This window comes from Lemur catta, chromosome 15 (assembly GCF_020740605.2).
Source record: "Lemur catta isolate mLemCat1 chromosome 15, mLemCat1.pri, whole genome shotgun sequence".
NCBI classification, from domain to species: domain Eukaryota; kingdom Metazoa; phylum Chordata; class Mammalia; order Primates; family Lemuridae; genus Lemur; species Lemur catta.
Window position 1 is genome coordinate 30,002,650 of NC_059142.1, and position 26,021 is coordinate 30,028,670.

The window sequence follows — 26,021 nt, forward strand, 5'->3', positions numbered from 1 at the left end:
ATTATTCAGCTTTAAAAAGGGAGGAAATTCTGACACATGCTACAACATGGATAATCTTGAAGACATTATGCCAAGTGAAATAAGCCAGCCAGAAAAAGGACAAATATCGTATAATTTCACTTATCTGAGATTCCTAGAGTAGTCAAATTCATAGAGACAGAAAATGGAGTGGTGGTTGCCAATGTGTGGAGAAGGAGGAATATAGAGTTGTTGATCAATGGGTATAGACTGTCAGTTTTGCAAGATGAAAAAGGTTCTGGAGAAGGATAGCGTGATGGTTGCACAACAATATCAATGTACTTAGTGCCACTGACTATATTCTTGAAAATGGTTAAGATAGTAAATTTTATATTATATGTATTTTACCATAATAAAAAATAAATGTAACTGTGGGATTGTTCAATTCTCCATGTCAATATTAGGACAGGTACTCTCCAGAGGAACTACCTATTCTAATGTTAAAAAAAAAAACAAAACAAAAACAAACACCCTTGTTTTCTAGTTCATTATCATTAGAATTTTTGCAACTCTACTCTCTTCAGTAACAATAGTTACCATTTATTGAGTACTCCTTTTATATCAGATCTAGTGCTGATATTTTATATATTTTATATAATATAACATACTGTGAGTTAGATAGTATCATCCTGTTTTGCAAAAAAGGAAAAAGGCTTAGGAGGGGTAAATGGCTTTCCCAAAGGCACATGTCCAGTGACTATCAGAGGTGGCCTGTGGACCCTGGTTTATCTGACTCTGGCTGCATCTACCTGAGCTACTCTGTTCTCTTGTGGGTTCCAGGTCCCAGCTTGCCTCTACAGTATCAAGCCTTCTAATACTCCAAGGGTTTGGTCCAGGGGTTACTCCCATAGTCATCTGTCTTAGGATCCTCTGCCCTTCCTGGTCACTATCATGGCAGCCCAAGGGCCAGTTGCTTGAGAGCAATGCATCGATGCCACCTTATCTAAGACAGAGGAGGGGCTCTTTTCGGTCCACTTCTCCTGCTGCTCAGGGACAGGGAGGCATTTCCCTGGCCTCTTCAGCTCATGTATGACCATGGGTTAAAATGGTTGTCAAGGACAGTCATTCAGTCATTTGCTCACGTAAATGTTGAGCTACTACCCTGTGTCAGGTACTGTTCTATGCACTGAAGATTCAGAGGTGACTAAGGAAGAATGGTCCCTGACCTTCTAGAGCTTACACTCTGGTGTGATCTACCTCAAGTCTGCACCCCTGTCTGCTCGCTGGGCCTCATGATGGTCCAAATGGGCCCAGCTCTGGGCAAGATGCCCTGCATCAAGCTTCTTCATGTCCCCCCCTCCCCCAGCTGTGAAGTCCAGGAGACCCTGCTAACCAGAATGTCCCTCTTGGTCCCTAAACAGATTAGGGTTTTCATACCCACAAGGCTCTTTAAGTGCCCCGTTTTGTTACATGTGTTCCACTCCAGCATGAACTTGCTGGTAGAAAACAACAACAGCAACAACCACCACAAAACAACTTTCAATGGCTTATTAAAAGGAAAATAAAAAGATTTCCAAAGATTTTTGGACAACAGATCACTCTTCTTAAACACAGCTTGATGAGTTAAGTGCAAATGAATCAGAAACATGTGCATTGGCTTTCTCTTTGCAGGCACTTGGGTTTAAAAATGAAACACAAGGGTTAGGGGGATGAGGGACAGCATGGCTGGCTGGGTTTTGCAAAGACCTGAATGAGAACTTCACAGAATGGAGGGCCCCAAACGCGGTGTGCAGTTTTCCTTTACTCTAGTTTCTTTCATCCCCATATTGGGAGAGCTGCTCAATATATGTAGCAATCTGCTACATTTTTCTTGCAAACACTATGTTCCTGGTATTCCTCATTTCCTTGCCAAAGGCCTTGTTATACTGTGGGTTAAAACTATGCTTCACCAAAACCATTTTGACTTAAACATCCCAAGAAGTTCACAGACATTTTTTCTCACGGAATCCAGGCTTTTGAAGGCAAGAGCTGACTCTATGTTTTAGGCTGTGCAGCAAGCAGTCTTATGTAGTTGAGAAAGGGCATAGTCATGGCACCATTCACAAACTTATGTGAGCCCCATGACCTGGGGCAAGTCAGTACTTATAATATCTCAATCTCAGCTTTTGCATCTGCAAAACAGGGATGACTCCTTCCTTATCTGCTTCCAAGAAGTTGTTTGGGAAGGCTGTATAAATTGCAGAACACATATAAATAAAATGAATAATTACAATGAATGTACCAGAAAGGTTATGAATGGCTTTACAATCATAATGAATGAAAGGTTATGAATGGCTTTCAACTTATCTGGAAGTGAAATGTGGTAGACAGAACAGTGAGATGAATTTGTGTTCTCCTCTTATCTTTTATGCTGAGGGAGGGTCAGGTTGGAATCTAAGTTGGAATGAGATGATTAGAGAAGAATAGAAAGAAAGCATTGCTTCCTGTCCATATTACATGGCTGTTATGACTTAGAACCCTAGACTTTTAGGGCTTGGAGAGCATCTTATTAATCTCTTTATTTCATATTTCATATCTGAGAAATATGAAATATGAAGGTCAGAGGAGGAAACGACTGGCCAGGTTGTATGACTACCTACTAAAACTGTCGTGATACCTGCAGCTGAGAGAATAAGGTACATTCTTAATGGTGGAAATGTCACAAGAAATGGGGGCCAGTTATTTTTAAAGCATTTTCTGATTATCATGTACTTTTTATAATTTTCAAAAAATCTCTAGGGCTTAGCAAACATATTTAATAAAATAGTTTGTAGATATTTAATAGAAGTTTGCAATAGATATTTAATAAAATTTTTCAGACTGAGAAAATGAGTGAAGAATGCCAGGCAGGAGTAGCAGGAATAAAATACAGGGAAAGCATGATTCCCGTCCTGGAATAGCGTACAGTCCAGCTGTGGAAACAAGATGCATATGAAAAATCTTTGGGCGCATTGCAAGTGAGAGCAAAGGGATGCCATGCACATAAGTGTAAGTGGAGAGAAATAAGGCTTTCTTTCTAAAGAAAGATGGGCTTTTAAAGAAAATAGGACAATTCAAGACACTCCTTGGTACTGATGTGGCAGATCTGCAGTTGTTCTCTGTCATTAACCCCGCCTTGAGTAAGTGGGCTTATGACTCAAGCCAGGACAGTCACTCCTGGGCAACATTCTGATTTCAGCTCTTGATACAGGATGAGCATGTAACCTTGTAAACAGGGCCAGCCTAGCTCTTCCATGTTATTTGGTAAACGCACAATGGAGAAAAAGAGAGTCTTTTTTCCATTTGGATTATTAGCCCAAAGCACGTAGACTTGGAACAGTCAGTGGCCTTCTTTCCCAACATGCAGAGAGATACTGGGAATGATGCCAATGGACAGTCAAAAGTAGGTTCAAGAGAAGGAGAAAGGAGTAGATATAATGATGTATTTTAAGTCCTTAGATTCAGTCATGCTTTAAGTCCATCCCTGGACATCCAATCGCATGAGCCAATAAAGTTTTTATCTCTAAAAGAGTTTCTGTCACTTTTATTCAAAAATATTGAATACAATTGGTAAGGAGCTTGATCTTTTAGTATTGCGTGGTGAAGCTGTGTGAGCTGAGGAAGGTGAACGGGTCATCTGTGCAAGCCAGCGATGTTGGGGGTTTAGGTTTGAGTGCTGAGTCACCAAGGAGAGTGGGCGGTTACTTCTGGTCTTCTCTGGAAAGCAAGAAAGGCCACCCTCCCATCTCCTCACTTACCCGGTATGTCCTCTGCTTGTTGACCTCAGTGCCTGACAGAGCCGCCACTGCAGTCCACTACTGGGATGAAGTCAGTTCTCAGTGGAACACCAGCTCCTCTGAGTACCACATATAAAAGGACTGTGCATGCAAATATGAATACATTTATTTTCTTTACTTTGGCACTTTTTAGACTGAACTCTTCTAATACTCTCTTGAGAATCTCAAAGAGGGAACTGGAGTGTATAGTGTACAATATTTCCTAAACATCTTTGCTCAAAGACCCTCTATTTTGTTTTATTTTGTTTGGAGGAGATGTTCATCAGAACATCCCTCAATAGGCCTTGGAGGAAGCCATTCTTTCCCCAGAAGACCCCTGCAAAGTAGCATATTACTTGGGGAAAGTACTGCATTATTGTCGTCTCTCTTCCTTCCAGAAAGCACTGGAGATACGGAGGTGAGAAGAGTGGGAATGCAAAGTGAAGAGACCAAGAATGAGAAGAAAGGAGGAAAGAAGAGTGTTGGACCAGTTGAGAAACTAGGATGAGGGAAGCGGCAATGACTGAGTGAAAGACCAGACACAGAACTTGGTAACCAAGGCAGAAGGCAGAAAAGGTCAGGATGGGTCCCTCTCCTAAATTAAGAACACACCCCTCTAACACTCTTGGGTTTTGTGGCTCTTACCTACTAAACACAAGAAAAATGGTTAATTGAGAGAGACAAGGAATTTCTTTTTCTTTTTAGTGCTAGACAATAAGAAAAAAAATGGTCCTTATGTAAGGGACATTGAATAATATAATGGGTAGTCGTCAACAGCAAATTTTCAAAAGATGCAGAAACATTCTTCATATGGCTGTTTCATCTATTGACACCCAACAAAAGCCAAGGACAGTATGAAATCAGAGCTCTTTTTGGGAATGTCTACAGTTAACTAAAGTCACACAGCCTGACACATCTCTTAGGTGATCTCAACTCACACAGGGATGGACAGGGCCTGGGGACTCTGGGAGGGACAGCTAGCAAGTTAACCCAGTGGAAACCACCGATGTGCACAGAATAGTTATCACCTTAGTTAACTGCTACTAGAGAAAGCTGAGAATAGGGTTCTGAGTGAAAGGTCTGTGAAGACAGGGCTGGAGCTGGAGCACTGGGGGAGTGTTAGTGGGAGGGTAGTGCTGTTTACTCTGAAAAAACACAAAGTACTTATAGAGGGAAAGGAGAGTACTAATAGGTTTCCTGGGTTCCTAACAAGAGAAACCACAGAAAATGGGCTATGAGTCATGCATGGGAATTTTGAGGCCACCATTAATAGCCTAATGTAGACTGTCATTTTTCTAAGGTAAGACAGTGGCAGAGCTAAGGTTAGAATTCAAACTGGCAGACTCCAAGTTCAGTGCTCTGTGTCACTGTGCTGAAGATCTGTGAGCGTGGGAGAGCTGTCTTGCTATCCTGAGAACTTGTTGACTTTGAGGGAGCTGAAAAGCGCAGGGAAGATTAGATATGCTTGGGACATTTCCCCAAATCAACAGAAAAGGAGGGAAGGAGAGTGTATGTAGACTGCATCTTTTTGAAATTTGCTTCTGGTGTCTTAATGAGCTCCTGAAAACCAGAGCTGCTGGAAAATACTGAGAATCCTCTAAGTTTGGGAGATCTAAGAGGCAGAGAAGGCTTAGGATGCATGACAGATGCCAGGCCAGGCAGGGCAGGCATGCAGCCAGCAGGCCTGGCTGTTCATATTTCAGAAAAAAAGGCAATGATATCGATGGAATCCTTCTGCAGAGGAAAAGAGGCTCCAGCATATTGAATAAGTTACACAGCTCGGCTTCTTTAGAGACAACATAAATCTGCTGTGGTCACTTGACCTCATTCTGTGGCTTTCCCATCATGGATTTTACCCACATCTACCAATTCTTTTCCCAGAGGGCCCCAGCATCTTTCTGCCACCGTGACTGGTGGACAGCTCCTACAGGAACCCGGGTCTCTACCACCATCCTTAGTGGGACTATAGTACTGTATTACCTGGCTGGAGGGGGGAAAAGTCCCTCCTAAGACTCTTTCTCTTGTCTTTTCCTTGCCCTTTTTGATTTTTACAAAACATAATGTCCCACAGAAGCAATGGCCGTCTCAGAGGTCAGACTTCCATTGTTAGCTGGCCCCTCCAAGGGGTCTTTAAGTCTCGAGCTGTTGGAAGACCTTGGGATGAAGGTTAAGGTACAACTGCAGGTATCAGAGGAACTATGACAAATGAGAATGGTGTCAAGAGAGACTGTCCAAATAAACAGTTGGATGCTTGGAAGTACAGCCTGAAGACCTCAGATCTTTCTTTCCCCTCTGTTTTTTTTTCCCTCCCCCAAACAGAAGATTAAGTTTGCTGTGAACATGAGCTGATGAAAAGAATTCAAATAGTGCTTTGAATAGGACTCCAGTCAGACACACAGGAGAGCTACAAATTGCTTTTGGAGACACCAGTCTCCCTTTACAGAAAGTTAGCAGAAAGCCCACATATCTTCTTTCTGTAAGGTACTAACTTGTAAATTAACCTTTAATGGTGTATAAATGATGTTCTGAAAGAACTGCTTATGCAGCTATATTTATGATCTAGAAAATTGCAAATATTTACAAGATTATAGGTGTTAATGGTCTGTCAAAAATGTTTGTATATTGTACATACATTAAACCCCGGTTTCAGACCACCCTGGTATAAAAGACCACCACTCTCTAGTCCCATATAGTGTTTCACTTTGATTCCATATATGCCAATCCCTATAATTAGCCTGCTCCCTAATATAGATCAAGTCTACTTTATAGAGAATTCTCCCGATAGTTTTCATTTAGTTTAAATCCAGTACCCAGGCTGCCTATGTAAACTGTTTGCTAAATGGCCCGGGATGGCCAATCGATCTTATGTCAGCAACGGCCTGTGAACTTGTCCATCTTGTTTCTGAGTTGGCCCCACTGTAGGCCCTAAGTGCCCCTTGTTTGATTGCTTTCCGGAAATAAAATTAAGCATATATGCATGCTCCCCTGACTCAGCCCCTCTGCTGATGTTTGGTCGTTCCAGCACCAATGTACATAAGCCGCAGACATAATTCATTTCAAAGAGCTGCTTAATGTTACAACAGCACCTTAACCATGGTGCTTGACAATGGGCAAGGACCTCAGACAAAGGGGAGGGGACATCTCCTTTCTCCTGTCATCGTTACACCTCCTGTGGATCTTTTCTCTGAACTATCTTGCTGTGTCACTGTTCCACGAGCGGGTATGGCAGGAAGAAAATGAAAAAAGGTCACATGTTGTTTTGAAATGGTTCTTCCATCCTAGTTTATTATTTCATTTGCACATTCTCATTAATGTCTAACTGTTTCCATGGCTGTCTCAAGATGATCGCTCTCCCGGGGCATTTGCCAGAGCTCTGTCTGCCTCATAGGAATTTATAGAGCAAGCTTATTTTCAAATGCTATGAAAGGAACTGCCCTGCCACCTACTCCGATAAAAACACGCGGGGATATGGTTGCCGAAAGTCTTGACGTGAAAAGAATAACTTTTGAATTTCTATATAAATCCCTAAATAGTCAATCCCTCGTGCTCCACTCCTCCATCCCACCCTCACAAACAGAGCAGGGAAATAATAAAATCAATTTTCCCTTAAGCTCTTTAACAAGCCCTGACGACACACACTTAATTTTCTCGAAAATAAAATAGGTGTTTGGGTGGCTGCGACGGATTGAAACCATTGAAGTCACCGCAGAGATCTAAATGGAACAGGCTGACTGGCTCCGGGCCCCAGATGAGGGGCAGAATGCCCTCAGAAGAAAGGGAGAGGCTGGTGACCGCCCTGAGGAATCAGAAACTCTGCTGCAGGGAGAGTGGTGGCCTATTCAATCCTCTTCCGCCTCTGAGATGATCCTCAGAGCTACCAAGTCTTGTGATCTGCCCAGTATTTGGGAAGGGCTGTCAAAATGGTATTAGGATTCCGGCGGGCTTGGATCTAGCGAATTCCACTGGAGCTGTCGTGGAAATCTCCCCACCTTGAAATGCCTATCAGATCCCTTAGGCTAATGACTCCCCACCTGGGATCCTGACCCTTGGGGACCCAAGCAGGGAGAAATGGGCTTCTCTGACATATTCCCAACATGTCAGAAACATTCACTGGAGTTATCACGCTAACTGGGTTCAAATTGTGACGGAGAACTAAAATATACATTTTGTTCTTTTAACTTAAATGCTATCAACTCAATGTGTTTATGTTGGTTTTCTTACATTGGCAGTTTTTGATTAATAACAAAATGAGGAAATTATTTCTCAACAACTGCATCTGGTATACAGACAATATCGTTCAGAATGTGGTATCTGAGAGGAAAGGAAAATGGCAAGGTCTATGCAGGTGAAAAGCAGGGAGCCCCCCGTTTAGGGGCGAGCTGTGTGCAGGCTACCAAGCACCAGGTCACCACTTTTTTATTCAGGTGCCTGATGAGAAAACTGTAAACACAAGATGCAGATCTCATTAAGGGACAGATTCCAATGTCTGCTCAATTACCTTTTATATTTATCTAGGAGAACAAATGGCCGAAGAGCCCCTGTACCATATTTGCATGATCTCAAGAAAGAAATAAGTTTGCCTTCTCTCTTATTCAAGAAGCGGTCCTCTTTTCTGCAGAATAGGCTTATGTTAAAATTAGGAAGCCACCCAGCACCAGGCAGGTGAGACTGCTTGGACCTGGCTGTTCCCTAGTGTTGTTGGAGAGGGGACCGGCTGGAGCAGTCGCACAAACAGCAGTGGTTTTACTGTGCCTGTTGTGGCTGGCAGGGTCTGGGAGGGATTCATCAATTGTTTCAAACAATTTTTTTTTTTAACATTACGGGTTTGGCAAAACCCCAGGCATACTTGACCAAGTGCTTTTTCCCTTCATTTTTAAATCCCATGTGTATTTCAAATGCAATCCGTATGTTACTGATTCATTTACACTTAACTCATCAAAACTGCTGGTTGGGATGAATTAGTTGATGCCCAAGGAGAAGTATGGTCCTTTTATAAAGGAGATTTTAGAAACCTTTTCTCTGTCCCATCCCTCTTTGCCAAATGCAGTTCAAAGTGAATCAGCCTCCCCACCCCGCCCCACCAATTTTTAATAACATTAGAAAAGGCAATTCCAAGGAGCCCTAAATTTGGGGAAATTCTTCATTCCACTCTCCCTCATTTAAGAATCTTGTGTATTTTAAGGGAAATCTAATCCATATGCTTCTGATTCATTTACACTTAAATCATTAGAATGTTGTTTTGAACAAGCCACTTGGTGAGCAGAAATGAGTATGAGACTTCTTTTATTATTATTTCTTCAAGCTCTTTTCTGCAAAACAGGAAGTCACATCGGAAAAGTCGAATATCCAAAAGTTTAAATTTGGTATGATAATTCTGAGGCCACCATGGCTTAGACGAATCTATTTTTGCCTATCCTCACATGGAACCCAGTGCAGCTTTCTGCTGGGATGGCAGATGTATGCTCATAATTGCATGTAATCAGCTAAATTGCATCTGTGAGTAAGTTACTTCCTTTGAGTAATTTGAATGGAGTGTGTGTGTGTGTGCATGTGCCTGTGTTTGGGGGGGAAATACCAAATCTTTTGGACCCTAAATGTACCCAGTAGAATGGGACTGAAAAAGAAATTGCATGCTGAGAAACAGGAGAGAACTGACTTGAAACTGTTTATATATTTGTCACAAGCATTAATGGGAAACACATGGGCTATAGTTTCCTTTAACTAGCACTAGTTAAGGGCTAGTTAAGGTCATTGAACTAGTGCCATCATGCTCGCTGATAAACTGGAAGGGCAGATTGTTTCTGTCTCCTTTTTCTGTGTCCCCTGTGATGACAGATGCTGATGAACTTCACTCTCTTTTTTATCCTTTATTGTTTCCCTTTCCTGAATCTCACAGTAGCTCATGGTATAAATTCTACTGGGAACACCTCCCTGCCCTAAACCATTGATTTTACAGAGGAGGAAACAGAAGTCTAAGAGTCAATGACAAAACAAGGACTAGGACACAAAAACTTGCTCTCCCCACATTGGGCACTTTCACCACTTTGCCCTAATAGTAGTTATTAAAAATCAAATGCCTGTACAAAGAGATTTGGCACATCACGTACATTAATCTCTTCCAATCCTTAAACAGGCCTAATGTAGCAGGCATTACTGCTCGTTTTTTGGATGCGGAAATGGTGATCATGAGCAAAATCACGGAGTTCATAAATAGAAGAGCCAGGACGAGCCCTGACATGGTCTTGCACAAAAGCAGCATGGCACAGACATTGAAAATGAGGACTGTGACGTGCCTTTGAGCACAGTACTGGCTTCACCATTCAATAGTTGGCAATTTTAGGCCTATTACTTAACGTTTCTGTGTCTTCCTTCCTTCAAAAGCGGGGATAATAATAGTACCTATATGATGGAGCTGGTCTGAAGATTTCTTAAGATACTCCATGTCACAGTGTCTAGCTATCATAAGAACTCAACAAATCATAGCTCATATTCTTTCTACTTTTCTATATAGACATTCCATAACTTTAATATTATACTTTGGAAATTTCATCAGGGCAAAGGAACATCTCTACCATTTTTTGAATAAAGAGGCCAGTAGTAGCTGGTATGGGTCAGATAATCTGTATACATCCTGAAGTCCTGTCTCTCTGCTGGCCTTTTATTCCAAATCCCACCCAGAGGTGGGCAGGCTCTGTGTGCACACAGTTCTGCAGCAGAAAGCATGTGGCGTTAGCATCTTCCCAACATGGAACTCTGAATAAAACCCTCACACCTGTGGGAATACGAAAGCAAAATGGAGACAATTTACAGGGAAAAAATAGCATTACAGCAACCATTTACTAATGTTGTTATTATTTTTACTTCTGGAGCCTAATGTTGTCTTTAAAATACAATTTTTAAGCCATAGTAGGGCATTAACATTTCTAGTTCGGACCATGGGTCATCAAAGTTCCTACAAGTTCATCTCACAGGTAAAGCCATCTGAGCCCCATTAGAAATGTGGAATGGATATTTCATGGCAAATCAAAATACTATATCATTTTAATAAAATCATCATGTGCAAGTGAACGTGGAGGAAAGAAGGAGCTGAATGTGTAAGTCCTTACACAGCAACTCTCACTCTGGCTGAAATTCTAAACCTCCACGAGAAGAGCTTGTTAGCAGCCTTGTCCTCAATCTGCTACAGAAGCTGGTGGAAATGTCTAGATCTTTCTTGTATCCTAGTGGAGGAATGATTACGAGGCTCCCAGGGTAGCATCTGACTAGGGAAAGGAAGCAGGTGACAAAGTTCTCTTGGAAGGGGCAGGGGTTGGTGGGAGGCAAGGAGAAGAGAAGCCTTCTCCAGGTAAGGCAATCAGCACATGCTTCCCCTTTGATTCCAAAATCCTCTCCTGGAGCTCTGGATACTGCTTGAGAAAACCCATGGCAACCTGTCTTCTGGGATGACACATCTTTTAATACTAATTTCTTAAATTATCCAAAGGAAAATATGGCTATGGCTGTTTCCACAGTGCCAAATGTCTGGATGAAGGGTGGTGCGAGGGGGTCCCCTGAGCAGGCCCCATGTCCTCACTTGCTGCCTGGAGCGTGGATGACTGTGGGTAAACTTGTAAGGAGAGAAGCTGAGCTTAGAGTGGAGGTGTTGACACACTGTTGAAAATGCTCCCCCATGTCAGTCACAGGCCTAGGCCTATGGGATTTACCCTCTTTTCCCAGATGCATGAGAAAGACAGACACCCTTAATGTTTAAGGGCCAGTGAATAACCAGGTGTGTGGCACGCCCTGTTAATGCAGCCCTATTGTTTGCAGTTCTGTTTGCAGCCAGAGGCAAGGAGCAGAGGAATCCCAGGGGTCTTTAAGGGCTCCAGGATTCAAGGATCTCTGGCCATAGTCTTAGCCTTTTAGTCTCAGCTTTTCTTAGTAGACAAATGACATCTTTATCCCCAGTACAACTGAATTATCATCTTCATCATCAGCACCACCACCATCAACATAAAACTATTAAGTGCTTACTATACCCAGGCACGAAACTAAGGATTTTAAGTGTTCATTTCATTTAGTCTACAATAACCCCCTTGAAGTTGGCCCCATCACAAAATCCTATTTATAAATTAGGAACCAAATGTTAAGTGAGTTGACCACGGTTATTAAGATAGCAAGTGACAGATCTAGGACTTGACTTCAAAGCCTATAACGTTGATCAATACGCAGTTAGGTAATCCAGGCCTAATATGAATGAATGAATGAATGAATGAATAAATAAACAAATAATTATAAAGGCCTGTTTCAATGATTCACTTCAGTGACTCTTGATGATCCAGGGAGATAGTAGCATTTGGCAAAAGAGCTAGACTTGGGTTTGAATTCCAGATATGCCACTTTCTAGATACGTGGCCATAGGCTGTCATTATATCTCTGAACTTAATTTTCTATCTATAAAATGGGGATATTAACCCCTCCCTAGATTTTTTATAAACATTCTTATGTATAATATAAAAAGTGACTGTTTCATAGGGGGTCCTTAATGCACGTTACCTATTTTTTTAAATTTTAAATTTTTCTTTTAATTGATAATTGCATGTGGCCTAAAGCTATCATTCGAGAAAACTATGAGCAGGTGACAGTCTCATTTTCTGCCCTCTCACCTCCTATAATTCTTATACCTTCAAAATGTGATGCTCCCCTCCTTCTACTCTTTACTCCTAGTTTCACAGCCTCCAATAATTCTCCGCCATGAAAAAGCAAACTCTATGAATTCCAGCCTCCTCTCACAGGGCTAGAGAACTAGAAAAGAGTTGGCTTGTGTCTGCCAAGAGGGAAGTTCCTGGGTTTTGAGAGACTAAAAGAAATAGTACATTTTTCTTATTTTGCAATTTACAAATAATTATTTTTTCTAAGCTCACAAATAAGGGATTAAAGTCAATACTTCCCTACTTCCCAATAAAATGGCTTGACTTGAGTTTTTGAAAATGTTTTCATTAATCTTTTCTAACTCCCATCAGGCTGTTCGCAGACTAACTGTAGCACTAGTGATGTACAATGCGGGACAATGAAGGAGTTCAGAATGGAAATGGACACTCTTCGGGCAGGGCTCAGCTCATGATACATTCTTTCTTCAGGCTAAATTACTATCTACTAATTTTCCTCTATAGCAATTTTGCGGTTCCTACATAAATATCTAATATTAGATTAATGATGCTTAACCAGTAATGAGAAAATGTAACCAAGGTATCCAAACGTTTTAGAATTGATGGTCTCAAATGTCTAAAATTTAACAAGCTTGTGTAAAAGCTGCATAATATAAAATAGTCCAGTGAAAATTTAACCCATTTACAAAGCATGATTGGGTTACACTGCCACACTGATCTTCTTGCTTTGTAAACAGGCTACTTTTTCACTGGGGTAACATACAGATTAAATTTCCATTAAAAATTAACTACTTCTAAATTTATACCATTAATTCTGACTTCTTTCGGATACCAAGGAAAAGACAGAAATGTACTCTTTACTTTTTGTAAGTCTGTTTCTAACAATGACCATCCCCTTCTATGTTGCTTGAGCCTAAAGAGAGTAATGAGTGTCCTTTTGGGGGGGCAAATTTCTGTGCTTGGTGGATTGTGCTGGCAGAGAGATGCATCCTACATCTCAGGTGTTTGGAGCTGGGCTGTGCCTCAAAATAGGCAGGATCCCTGAGAAAAGCTGGGGTGTATTTCCCACCTCCTCTATCCCCTCTGCACCCCAAGGCACCAATGTTCTTTCCAGTGTATTCTGTAGCCTCTGGCTCAAGGACTGTGGAGACACCACCACCAGTGTTATCTCCTCAAACACCATCAACACAGGGCTGGCTCAAAAGAGCATCATCTGACAGTCAAATGGTCATGGTCAAGGGTAGGAAGGAGTGGAGGAAGTCCTTACACGCTGTGCTTTTCCCCAGTCTCAGACCCTCCTGTGAGCATTCATCACCCCTTTCATTGCTCACTCTTCCTCTCTCCAACCCTCTTTGACCACAGTCATTTAAGCCAAGCCTTAGTGTTAATGGATTTCAGAAGCTGGACTGGTCTGGTGGCTGGAGGCAGGAGGTACAGAAGTGGTGAAGGAGCAGGGTCCTTTGTGCCTGAGGGTTGCCATATATTTGCAGCCAGGGCCATGGGATTGGGTTCCTCCCTGCCAGAGCACAGGTCCCCCATTCCTGTATCAGTCTCATTCCTCACCATCCCTTCTCCCTACATCCAGATACCAGAGATCTGGGGCCCATGCTCAAGGGGTCCTCTCTTGATCCCTAGCTCTGTCTTGTGAGGGTTCCATCCCACAGGGGCCAGCATTAGTGGTCTGAGTTGCAGCCTGGAGGGGGCTTTTTCCAAGCTTCCCTGGTGAATTTGATGTGCAGCAGGGGTTGAGAAGCCTGCTTGGACGAATCAGAAGGAGGAGGCTTGTTTCTCTCTGAGGACCAGCATGATTGCTGGGGAAATTAGACTATATGCAGTGCCAGAGGAAAACATCCTGGAGACATAACAAGGGAAAGGGAATACAGGGCAGCTCTGGCTGAGGAAAAGGAGCCTAGTCATTAACATCAGCTAGTGGACACGGACAGTTAAGCACCCGCACGTAACGTCACACTCAGGCAATGTCATCAGAGCAGCTTTGTTGTAACATCCATTGGATAAAAACACTAGCATTGTTTCATCTACCCTCAGACTCCTGTTGGCCATGTAGCACTGTCTGATTGTCGTAACTTTTAAAGTCAGCGAAAACATTACAGCTTGCACTCTCGTAGGTACTGGAGTGCTCCAAAATACTGTAAATTATTAATTACCTGTAATAATAGTGAGGGTGGGATAGTGGTTTAGGAACCCAGTGTGCTAAATTGTTCTATTTGCCTTTGCTCTTCTAAGCATTTTCTGGTACAGGCTCCGGTGTAACACTTTAATTTTCATAAAAGACTATTGGGGTCAGCATTAGAAAAATTTTCAGCAATATTGAATATCTGTTCACCAAATTCTTGACAGAATATATGACCTTTATAACCTTGAATGTTCCATTGCTCAGTCCTTATAAAAAAAAAACGCAGTTTTAAGAGATAATATTTCATAGGGCTTGCACAGAAGATATGAAGATACCTATGTAAATACTCAGAGTACAATGTCTAGGCACACTGTAAGAGCCCAATCAAAGCAAATCCTTTGATATTCCTCTAGATGGTGTAATGCTGTCCGTGAATGAAGCCTGACCCTCAGTGAGCTGTGTACCTGAACTCTACTGTTCTGGCCTCTTGTCCAAATGTTTTTGCTAACCTGGGCATTGTATTCCCACTGGCCTTAAGAATGGTTCAAGAACCATTTGGCGTCAAAATTTACTGATGAATTGATAGAAGCAATGCCTTTTCGGAGGACCCACAGGAGAAATCTCATTGAGGCTTTAGGGCCAGGAACAGTTGTTTTTCTCCTGAGAATCTAGACTGTTTTGGTCTGAGGCCTACCATGAATCATGTTTCCTTCCGTGTTCTGCTGCTAGGAAGTACAGCATTAATTGGTGACCCATTTTTAGCAATGGTGTAGAACTTTATGTGTGCATTTAGTCTACTGCTGCCACTTCTAGCTTCACCAAATTTCCCTCACTCTTTCTCAGTCCAGCTTCAATTGTTATGTTTATTTTATTATAGTATATATATTTCAGATTAAAAAGAATAACTTGTAAGAATTGAGAGGAAAGCAAACCAGCAAACAAATAAATGCAGCTGGTTTAGAAATACATTCAAATAATTCTGTTGCAGATTTAAATAATTCAAATAATTCTGTTGCAGATTTAAAGCCCTCATTTTTTCTTTAGTGAAAAGATCATATTACCAAGAATTTTAGTTGTGGTTCTATCACTGGTGAGCTGTGTAACTTGAACAAACCACTTTACTACCCTCAGGTCTTCTGTTTCTTTATCTATAGAGTGAAGAAAGGAAATACATGATTTTTAAAGTATCTAAAGTAATGACCTTAGATATATAAAGGAATTCTCTGACTATGTGTCATCAACTTGCAAAGGTTCTCAATGGCAGATGGAAGCCGGCTTGTGAATCTGTGTTCTGTAGTTAAACCGGAGTCTATAATTCACAATAAAATACCAGACTGCTAATTGCCTTGAGACAACTTGGTACCTTCCAAGGAGTTTATCATTAATGGATATCCTGAAAGCCATTCTTATCAATATCCTAAGGAGAGTGGGCATGTAGTAAGCATTTACCAAATATCTATTTAGTAAGTAAGTGGAAGGATGAATGAATAGATGGATATATTCTTGAACAGTTTTTCAAATTTAGGATTCTTTTGCAGAGACCCAAAGATCTCTTCCTACAGAATTAGGAGTACTGGTGGCTTTTTAAAATTCTCTTAACTCTCCTAATAGAATTCATATTTCCATGTTAGTTTTCAAGCTTCATCGGGGGTGGGAGTTGAAACAAATGAGATAAGGTCAAGTTGTTGGTCATTAGCGTCAAAACAGTAAGTGGAAATGAAAATGGTGCAGTTCTGAGATGGATGCTTTAATCTGGAAACTTGGAAAATGGGGAGAAAATCTTTTGGGCAGTGAGAGATTTACATTCTCTGCTAATTGCTTAATCAAAGTTTTTGCTGATCTATATGCAATTAAGTCAAATGTTGGCTTACCTAGAATAAAACCTGCCCCAAAACAGAGGCTTCATTTTTGAAAAATCAACTACATACACTTAAATAAGATTTCATTTATCACTTTACTCCCTGCATCAGAGATTGTGTTCTCAGAAGCATTTCTTATAAGCTACAGTTAAAAGATTATTTTACACCATTGCGAGGCTATCCAAAGCTCCAGTGTTAAAGGAGACCAATTAAAGAAATACTAAGTAAATACAACTGGGCTTTTTTTGGAAAAGGATGACCAGTATTTTTATTATTATTATTATGAACAAAGCTATCTTTTTAATAGAAAGATTGTATGTGGCTCTGTTGTAAGCAGTTTGAACTCATTTTTGGAAAGAGGTAAAGTATAAATACATTCAATAGATAAAATGATGTGACAGATTTAGCTTGCCCTCCAACTTGCTTGCATGGGAAACATTGCCTAAATTGTTTGAAAGTAATAAAGTCTCAGGTGATAATCAATGATAATGATACTATTTTAAATACATGATCATATGTAATTATCTATTGTACTGAGAAGGGAAACCTTGGGCTATGTACCATATTTCCTGTGTCAACTGTTGGCTTGCTGGCAGCAAATAGCTTAACTCTTAAGGGTATGCCTTCCCCTTTCAGTGGAGAAGAGCTATGTTATGATGTATAGACCTTGTTTGTGTGACATATTGCAATTAAGTGCTTTAAGAAAAAAAATACTCTGTGAGCAGAAATTGGTATTGATTCATTATCTTCAGTTATAATACCAAGCTCCCTAGATTAATGACATAATAATTATGTTTTTATTTCTGGATAGGCATATATCAATTAAAGAATGATAAATTCTTGAAAAGTGTTCTATCAAAGATTTTTTTATGTAAGACTTCAAAATCACAGGCAACCAAAGCACAAAATAGACAAATGGAATTACATCAAGCTATAAAGTTCCTGCACAGTAAAGGAAACAATCAACAGAGTGAAGAGACAGCTCACAGAATGAGAGAAGATATTTGCAAACTATTCATCTGACAAGGGATTAATAACCAGAAAATATAAGGAGCTCAAACAACTCAATAACAAAAACCCAAATAATCCAATTAAAAAATGGGCAAAAGATCTGACCAGACATTTTTCAAAAGAAGACATACAAATGGCCAACAGGTATATGAAAAAATACTCAACATCACTAATCACCAGAGAAATGCAAGTCAAAACCACAATGAGATATCATCTCACTCCAGTTAAAGTGGCTTTTATCAAAAAAAGACAGTCAATAACAGATGCTGGCAAGAATGTAGAGAAAGGGAAACCCTCATACACTGTTGGTGGGAATGTAAATTAGTACAGCTGCTATGGAGAGCAGTGTGGAGCTTCCTCAAAAAAACTAAAAATAGAACTACCATATGTCCAGCAATTTCACTACTTGGTATGTACCCGAAAGAAAGGAAATCTGCACTCCTATGTTTATTGCAGCACTATTCATAATAGCCAAGATATGGACTCAACCTAAGTGTCCATCAGTGGAGGAATGGATAAAGAAAATGTGGTATATATAGACACTGGGATATTACTCAGCCATAAAAAAGAATGAAGTCCTGTTATTTGCAACAATATGGATGGAATTGGAGGCCATTATGTTCAGTGAAACAAGCCAAGCATAGAAAGACAGATATCACATGTCCTCACTCAGATGTTGGAGCTAAAAAACTATATCTCATGAAGATAGAGAGTAGATTGGCAGTTGCCAGAGGCCAGGAAGGGGAGAGGTTTGGGATGACTGAAGGGGAAAAAAAAATACCCGTGTATTTATTACCACTGTACTATACATTTGAATATGGTAAAGATGGTAAATTATATATGTATATCTTACCTCAACAAAAAATAAAAATAATTTTTCAAAAATTCCACAGAAGTTTGTTTTTTTCTTGGAAAAAATGCAACAATGTCGTAGCAGAGACACTGGAAACTGCCCTAATGATTAAATCTCAATAAGTGCTGTAAGACAGTTGGCTTTCCATGTGGAAAAAAGTAAAATCCTCTTCTAATTCATCTCCATATGAAAAGCCAACAGACCCAGAGCACTGGACAATCCACCCCTCCTCACTGATGTCTCACAGTCTCCACGTTTATTTATAGGGCCCTGTATGCGTCTACTGCTGGGACCCCTATCCTATCCCAGCAGCCCTGTGATGATACATACTACTTTAATGAGCATGACTTTGTAAGTCTAGCTCTCTATTCATGGCAAGTTTGCCCAAACTTCATTCCTTTTCAGAATTGTCTTGGCTCTTTTGAGACTTTTATTCTATATGGAGTTTAGAGTCAGTTTGTCAAGTTCTACAAATAATCCTGCTTGGATTTTGATTAGATTTCCTTTAAATTTACAGACAAGAAGTTAGTTGACATTTTTATAATTTAGAGACTTAAGATGTGACCATTCATTCAGTGCTACTTTTATGTCTTTCAACAACATTTTCTTGTAAAAATGGCAAAGGTTTGGATGATCTTAGCTACAGGAAGCTATTTGCTGAATGATACCCCAAGTTGTTCTAGCCAGACCATAGGTGACCTGGGAATTGTTGGCTCTATTCCATGTCTTTCCCATGTGTGAGTATTCTCCTCATTTTCTCCCGTCTCTCTTGGTCCTAGTCTGTCCACTGGGATTAAGTTCAATTGGTCATAGTGTTAACTCACTTAATAACACACCTTTTTGGCTGTCTTCCCTTCTGTGGCTCACTTCCTTACTCTCTTCCTTATATTTCCCAGAATCAACTCCTAATAAACCATATGTACTTTCATCCTGCCCTTCGGGACTGCTTCTGGAGAAAGCATGACTAGAGTCAAATAGATTTCCAAATAAAATGCAACAAAATATAATTCTCAGCACCTAAAAGCAAAAACCCCTACCAGCGGTGGTAACCTCCAGGTAGAGTCATTCTTGGGAAGAGCATGGGCTTTGGGGTCTGAGAGATGCTTGAGTTCCAGCTCCTCTAACTACACTGTGTGGCCTCAATCAACCTCTGTCTTCCACCTATGTGAAAATAGGAATTGAAGCCTCGTGATATTGTTATGATTATTAAATGATGTGTTCAATCTTGCATTCATTCAACAAATATTTATTTCTCCAGGCATAACATACATAAAGAACATAGTTAAGTAACTGGCATAGACTGGTGTATAGTAAATGGAAACAATGATCATTGCTGTACACTGACAAATGAGAAGCAGAACAAAATTTGGAGAGCTGGTGACAACTGTGATATTTGGTAGTATAAGGACACACATCTGCTACAGAAGTGTCCACTACCTCTCTTTCTGCCTATGGGTGTTGAGCACCAGGCTTCTCATACTCTGTATCATGGGGTGAGCCTTTGAAGATCGACAGACCTGGGTTCAAGTACCCAGTGTATTAGTTGCATGACCTTGTTAACTTCTCTGAGTCTGTCTGTGGTATGGTGATCATGATACCTAACAAAAGGATGGGGTGAGGAGTCAATGTAATAATGGCCATAAGGGCCAGGCTCCCAGCAATGTTACTTATCTTAACCTCCCTTCCTGTGGCTCTCATGGTTGCTGACTACTGACTACATTGCATCATATTCTTCTGAAATGATAGTGTGCCACATTCAAAGGTATTTAGACAAGTTTGATTGGAGGACATTGCTCTGTTCAATTCTCCAAAATTAACAGTAGTTAAAACAATATTGCTTTTTATACATTTAATATAGGCAACAAACAGGACCCTGCTATCCATTACCTGAGAAATTTTCTAGACTGTAGCTTGAGAGAAAACATACTAAGGTCAAGTTAGACTTCTGGAAAAATGTAACAATTGTATTTAGTTTTAATAGACAGTATTAAGAAGAACAGTATGGGTGGAAAAAAGAGTATGAGTTTTAGACTCAGACTTGATTTTAATTCTAGTTCTTCCATTTTCTAGTTATGTGTGATCCTGGGCAAAGTGATTCCTCTCTGACCTTCAGTTTCTTCTGTGAAATGTAATCCTTATTTTGCAGTGTTATTAATAAGATCAAATCAGGTAATTAGGAAAAATCATGGGTAGAAAATTCCCAGTTTAATGCCTGGCACATAATGGATATTCAATAACAATAAATGGTAACAATTGCTGCTATGTAGCTATGGTATAACTGAAAATTTTTCCTAGTGGGGTTTCTTTTTTTTTTTTTTTTTTTTGTTTATTTTACCTTTTGTTTATTTTTATTTTACCTAGGGTTGTTAGCCTAAGGCCTGAAATATCTGTGAGAAATCTTTGTTACTTCTAGTATATGTGCTGCTCAACTTTTAAAAGTCTAACTTTCAAATGACCTAAAATTTTGCATATTATTTATTAAAATTCTTAAATTTCCTTTCCTGTATCAAGTTCAGGCTTGTGCCTTAGCTAATCAAGTAACCATTTCAAGTTTTCTTACGTGGTGCTGCTTGCCAATCAGGCTTTGCAGCCATGCCACTGTTGTCCGCAAAGCAGCATTTATTTGTCAATTATCTGAGTAGTTTATTGTATTTTATCTTGTTATTTTATAAAAATGAATGGGAAATGAAAAACTGATAGATATAATTCTACTGACAAGCATAGATTTAGGAAAGAAATCATTCTACATGCTGAAAGCAGCAGATCTTTAGCCTTGGTTTGATATTTTTTTTGACATAGGCTGGTTTACTGTGTCTTTTAAGTTGAAGAAAAATTAAACAGAACTGTGGGATAAGCTTGAAGCTTGTGCATAAAAGGCAAGATGTAATGAGGAATTTTATAATACTATTTCAATTCTGAATGGAAACTCCCTGATAACATGTATGACTACCCTTTAACATTTGTGTATCAGATTTTAGCATAATCATTAGTTATATCTTATATTATACACAGCAAAGGAAATTGCCTATATTTTTAAAAAGTCTAATTGAAAATGGAAGTTTGTTTATTTCTTTATGGAATTATCACAACTCACATGATAATACTAATCAAATCAGCTTAAATCAAAGTTCTGATTGGCAATTTCTCATTTTGATTAATAAAAAAGGTAACGTTTATTATTAACTATTTGTATGGTAGTCTAAACCCTTCAAAGGATGAACTCCACTAGAGAGAAAAGTAGCAAAAGGAGTTTATAAAGAAAATACCGAGAAAAGGCTGGAAAGTAAATGAGTCCAACAAACATATCAGGGCAACTTTGTAACTTTAGCTGTAAGTCATTAGCTTAAGCTACAAAAAATGGATTAGTAGATGACATTATAATGTATTTGTTAGGGATTTGATCTCTTTGAGGAAATTAATTTCTTGGGAGAAGAACAGGTAAAAGGTCTCAGTTCAATCCTCACTGAAGCCTCTGCCCATGATGCTGTATATGAAGTAGGTTTGCTCCAAACAAGCAAATTGGAAGAAGATTCCTATCTGAGTAGCATATGTCCCAAGTTATATCTCTAATGCAATTTGGAATCATTTTCTTCTCATATGATTTAGGGGCAGTGGTGATGTAGAACAATAGGAAGGTGCAACTTTTATTGCAGATGCCTATTTCTGGACAAATACATATATCTACAAAGAGATGCTATCTTGACAGGTAGGACCATTTTATTAATAACTTGATTCAAGGGAAGGGACCCATCTGCTTTTTCCTCTTCGACCTCTTAGTAGGTTGAGGCTACCTATCTTCTCTTTTAATAAATTTCAACAAAGCTCTCCTATTAAAAGAATCCAAATCCATAAAACATGACTTAGTGCTGTCGCAAAACTACAAAAACCAATTACCAGCACAGCTCCTGCGAGTCTGTATTAAAATGTCAGAATAAAAGTAGGATCCTCCAGTTTCCTTAGAGAAGTGCTTTTCTCTTGATAGTGCCTCACAGCTCCCACTTCTATTTTATCTTCATTTTAATGACATAATTAAAAAGGACTAGAATGGTTTCTCTTTTAAAACATTGTAAATGAAATGATCTTCTTTTGTACAAAGATGAAACAGTATTACTTTCAGTGTCTGCTATCAGCTTTAAAATGTTACTGATGAAATTTTAGAATTACAATGAAGTCACTGCTCATATGGGATTTTTGGCTTTAAAGTCAGCATGTAAGGTAAAAATCATCAATCTTCAAAATTAGCAGTAAAAATTCATTCAATCACCCATAAAGTACACTATGGAATCATCTTTCCATGAAGTCCAGCACGAGTGTGGCAGGAATGATCATTGTTGAGCACAGATAAAGTAGTTATCTTGTGTTTAGGTGCCATGAGGTTAGAAAACAAAACATAACAAAATAAAAACAAACCAAAAACCCCTGCTAAATACTAGAATCACTGTCCACTTGACAAGCCCTTCTCTCTATGAAGATCTGAAAGGGCAGAAAATGAATTACCTAAAGAAACCAACAGTTTCAGACTGTCCACTGCCTCTTGTGCCTGGCAAAAGATCATTGAGTGGGAAGACAGATAACATTTCTCACATCATTTAACTGTTACTTTTCTTTTTTCACCGGATATTATATAGGTAAATTTGCCTAGTCCATAAATGGACCATTGAGTATTAGAATTTTAAATACAAATAGTGTTTTGTAAAGCTATCCCAGCAAATTTCAACATTCTAACAATTCTCTCCTCCTCATTCACTTTTAACTTGAGTTTCTGATCCTTGCAGTCTTAAAAAAATTGTTAAGATACAATGAAAGAATCTTTGAGTCAATAATCAAAACTAAAGATGAAAACATTTTCATGGCGAGGGTGGTAGAAAGTAGCTTCTGAAGGCTTAGGAAATTGCCTCTGATCTTTGGCAAAACTCTAAAGGTTTTTTAAAAATTAACTTGAGAAAAAAACAACTTGTAAACATTCTCAGTACATAAATCAGTAGCATTTCTATATACTAATAACAGTCAAGGTGAGAGTCAAATCAAAGACTCAATACCATTCTCAATAGCTACAAAGAAAATAAAATATCTAGGAATATACTTTAACCAAGGAGGTGAAAGATCTCTACAAGGAGAACTACAAAACTCTGAGGAAAGAAATCGCAGAGGATACATATGGAAAAACATATCATGCTCATGGATTGGTAGAATCATCATTGTTAAAATGTTCATATTACCCAAAGTGATTTACAAATTCAGTGCACTCGCCATCAAATTACCAAAGTCATACTTCAACAGATCTAGAAAAAATAATTCTATACTTCATTTGGAACTCGAAAAGAGCCCAAATAGCCAGAGCAATCTTAAGCAAAAAGAACAAATCTGGAGGTATCACAATACCAGACTTCAAGATATACTACAAGGCGGTACCAAAAAAGCATGATATTGGTACAAAAACAGAGACATAGATCAATGGAACAGAACTGAGAACCCAGATATAAAAAACATCCTCATATAGCCATCTAATCTGTGACAAAGCAGACAAAAACATACACTGGGGAAAAGAATCCTTATTCAATAAATGGTGCTGGGAAAACTGGATAGCCACATGTAGAAGACTAAAACAGGATCCGCACCTTTCACCTCTCACAAAAATCAACTCACAGACTTAAACTTAAGGCACAAAACTATAAGAATTCTAGAAGAAAGTGTTGAAAAAACTCTTATAGACCTTGGCCTAGGCAAAGAATTTATGAAGAAGACCCCAAAGGCAATCACACCACCAACAAAAGTAAATAAATGGGACCTGATCAAATTAAAAAACTTCTACACAGCCAAGGAAACTATCACGAAAGCACATAGACAACCTACAGAATGGGGGAAAATATTCACATGCTACACATCTGATAAAAGGCTGATAATTAGAATATATAGAACTCAGGAAAGTCAGCAAGAAAAATCAAACAACCCTATCAAAAAGTGGGCAAAGGACATGAACAGAAACTTTTCAAAAGAAGACAGACTAATGGCCAACAAACATATGAAAAAATGCTCAACATCTCTAATCATCAGGAAAATGCAAATCAAAATCACAATAAGATATCACTTATCTCCAGTGAGAATGGCCTTTATCAAAAAGTCCCAAAACAATAAATGTTGGTGTGGATGTAGAAAGATAGGAACACTCATACACTGCTGGTGGGACTGCAAACTAGTGCAACCTCTGTGGAAAGCAATATGGAGGTACCTTAAACTTTTCTTTTTCACATGCAGCCTGGAGGGGCCACATTGAAATTACACAGGAAATGTAGTTTTTGTAGACATAAAAAAAAATAGACTAGTAACTTAGTAATTCTAAAGAATTGGGCATGATTAGGAGAGAAGAGGTAGGTGAGGAAAAAAGCAGCACAAGGTGAGATTTTGTTATATAGAGCAGTTAGAGAGAGAGAGAGAAAGATAAAATTTTGAGTAGTTACTACAAGGAATTTGGGTAAAGAAGTTCTTTAGAACATTTTGCCGTGGAATATGATATAATTCCCCCTTGAAGGACTTTAGTAAAAATTTACATTATTTTCATCTTTTTAGATGTTTGTAGTTTTTTAAATGCATATCTGAACTTAGATGGCCCATGAAGCAGTCAGTTGTAGTCAGGTTATACTAACATCTGATAATAAAATTATTGTTTGGAGTTAATATGGATTTACTATGAACAAGTTATGCCAAACTGGCTTTTGTTCCTCTTAGGATTGGGTGGTTACACTAGTGTATCTTAAGAATAACAAGAAAAGCAACAACAATACAACTATTACCGTTATTAATTATTGTTTTATATTATCAGTAGTTTTTCCATATTCTTTATATGGATTAATCATCACAACAACCTTAGGAGGCAGATACAAATAACTTATCACATTTTACACATCAGGAACAAATCCAGAGAGGTGGCTTAACTTGCTCCAAAGCACATAGCCTAGAAAGTCTAACAAGGTTAAATTCCAGGCAATCTAGCCCTTGAGGTCACACTATGAGTCAACACTCTAATGCTAAAAAATTGCCAAGCATTAGCAATATAGTGTAAAATTAATATTTTGCTTAGTTTCTAGAGGGTACTGATATCAATCTAATGATAAGTCCCTGTCAGGGTGTTGGAAGCTGCCTGTATTTGAGTCTATTGACTGATTTAATAAAAGCATTTACTGAGCATCTGGTTGTTTAAGAGAATGTCATAGACATTTCAGGAGAGACGAAGATGAATAAAACATGATTCCACCTTTGAGGAGCTTAAAATCCAGATATTCAGTATTTTTATCAATCTTTTGAGTGAAGTCAAGAGGCAGGTCAAACTGGGACAGGATTTAAAATAATTCAAATCAAAAAAGCTCCTAATAGTTTTCACTAATATTTTGAAACTAATCAGTGATACAGGGATAAATGTAAGGGTTTGCATAGTATTCAAAACCAAGTGCATAAATATAGGACTAGAAAAATCTGCTTTTGCAGAAGCTTTTATGTAACATATCTAGAGATTTTAGGATTAACCATGGGACTGAAGAGCTGTTACATTTTCTGATGTGATCGTAGGTTCTAGTAATAGAACTGACATGTCCAGGATGAGAGTTTTTTGGTTTTTTTTTTCTTGGAGCTCTATAATGGTCAGCCATCTCAGCAGCATTCTTTTCAGTTCAGGCTGTAATATTTTAAGAGAGACGAGGAAAAATGCCACCAGGACAACTGGAAAAGGATAACTAAACCAATTCGTATGAAGGATGGCTGAAGGAATCG

The 26,021-nt window shown here is 39.1% G+C and overlaps 1 long non-coding RNA gene across 1 annotated transcript in view; it reads left to right on the top strand.

The window, feature by feature from the left end:
• Positions 1-4,205: 4,205 nt before the first annotated feature.
• LOC123650590 overlaps positions 4,206-26,021 on the top strand; it is a 39,086-nt gene continuing 17,270 nt past the window's right edge. The window contains exon 1 of the long non-coding RNA XR_006739424.1: positions 4,206-4,328. This is a non-coding gene — a long non-coding RNA (uncharacterized LOC123650590). The remainder of the gene's footprint in view (positions 4,329-26,021) is intronic.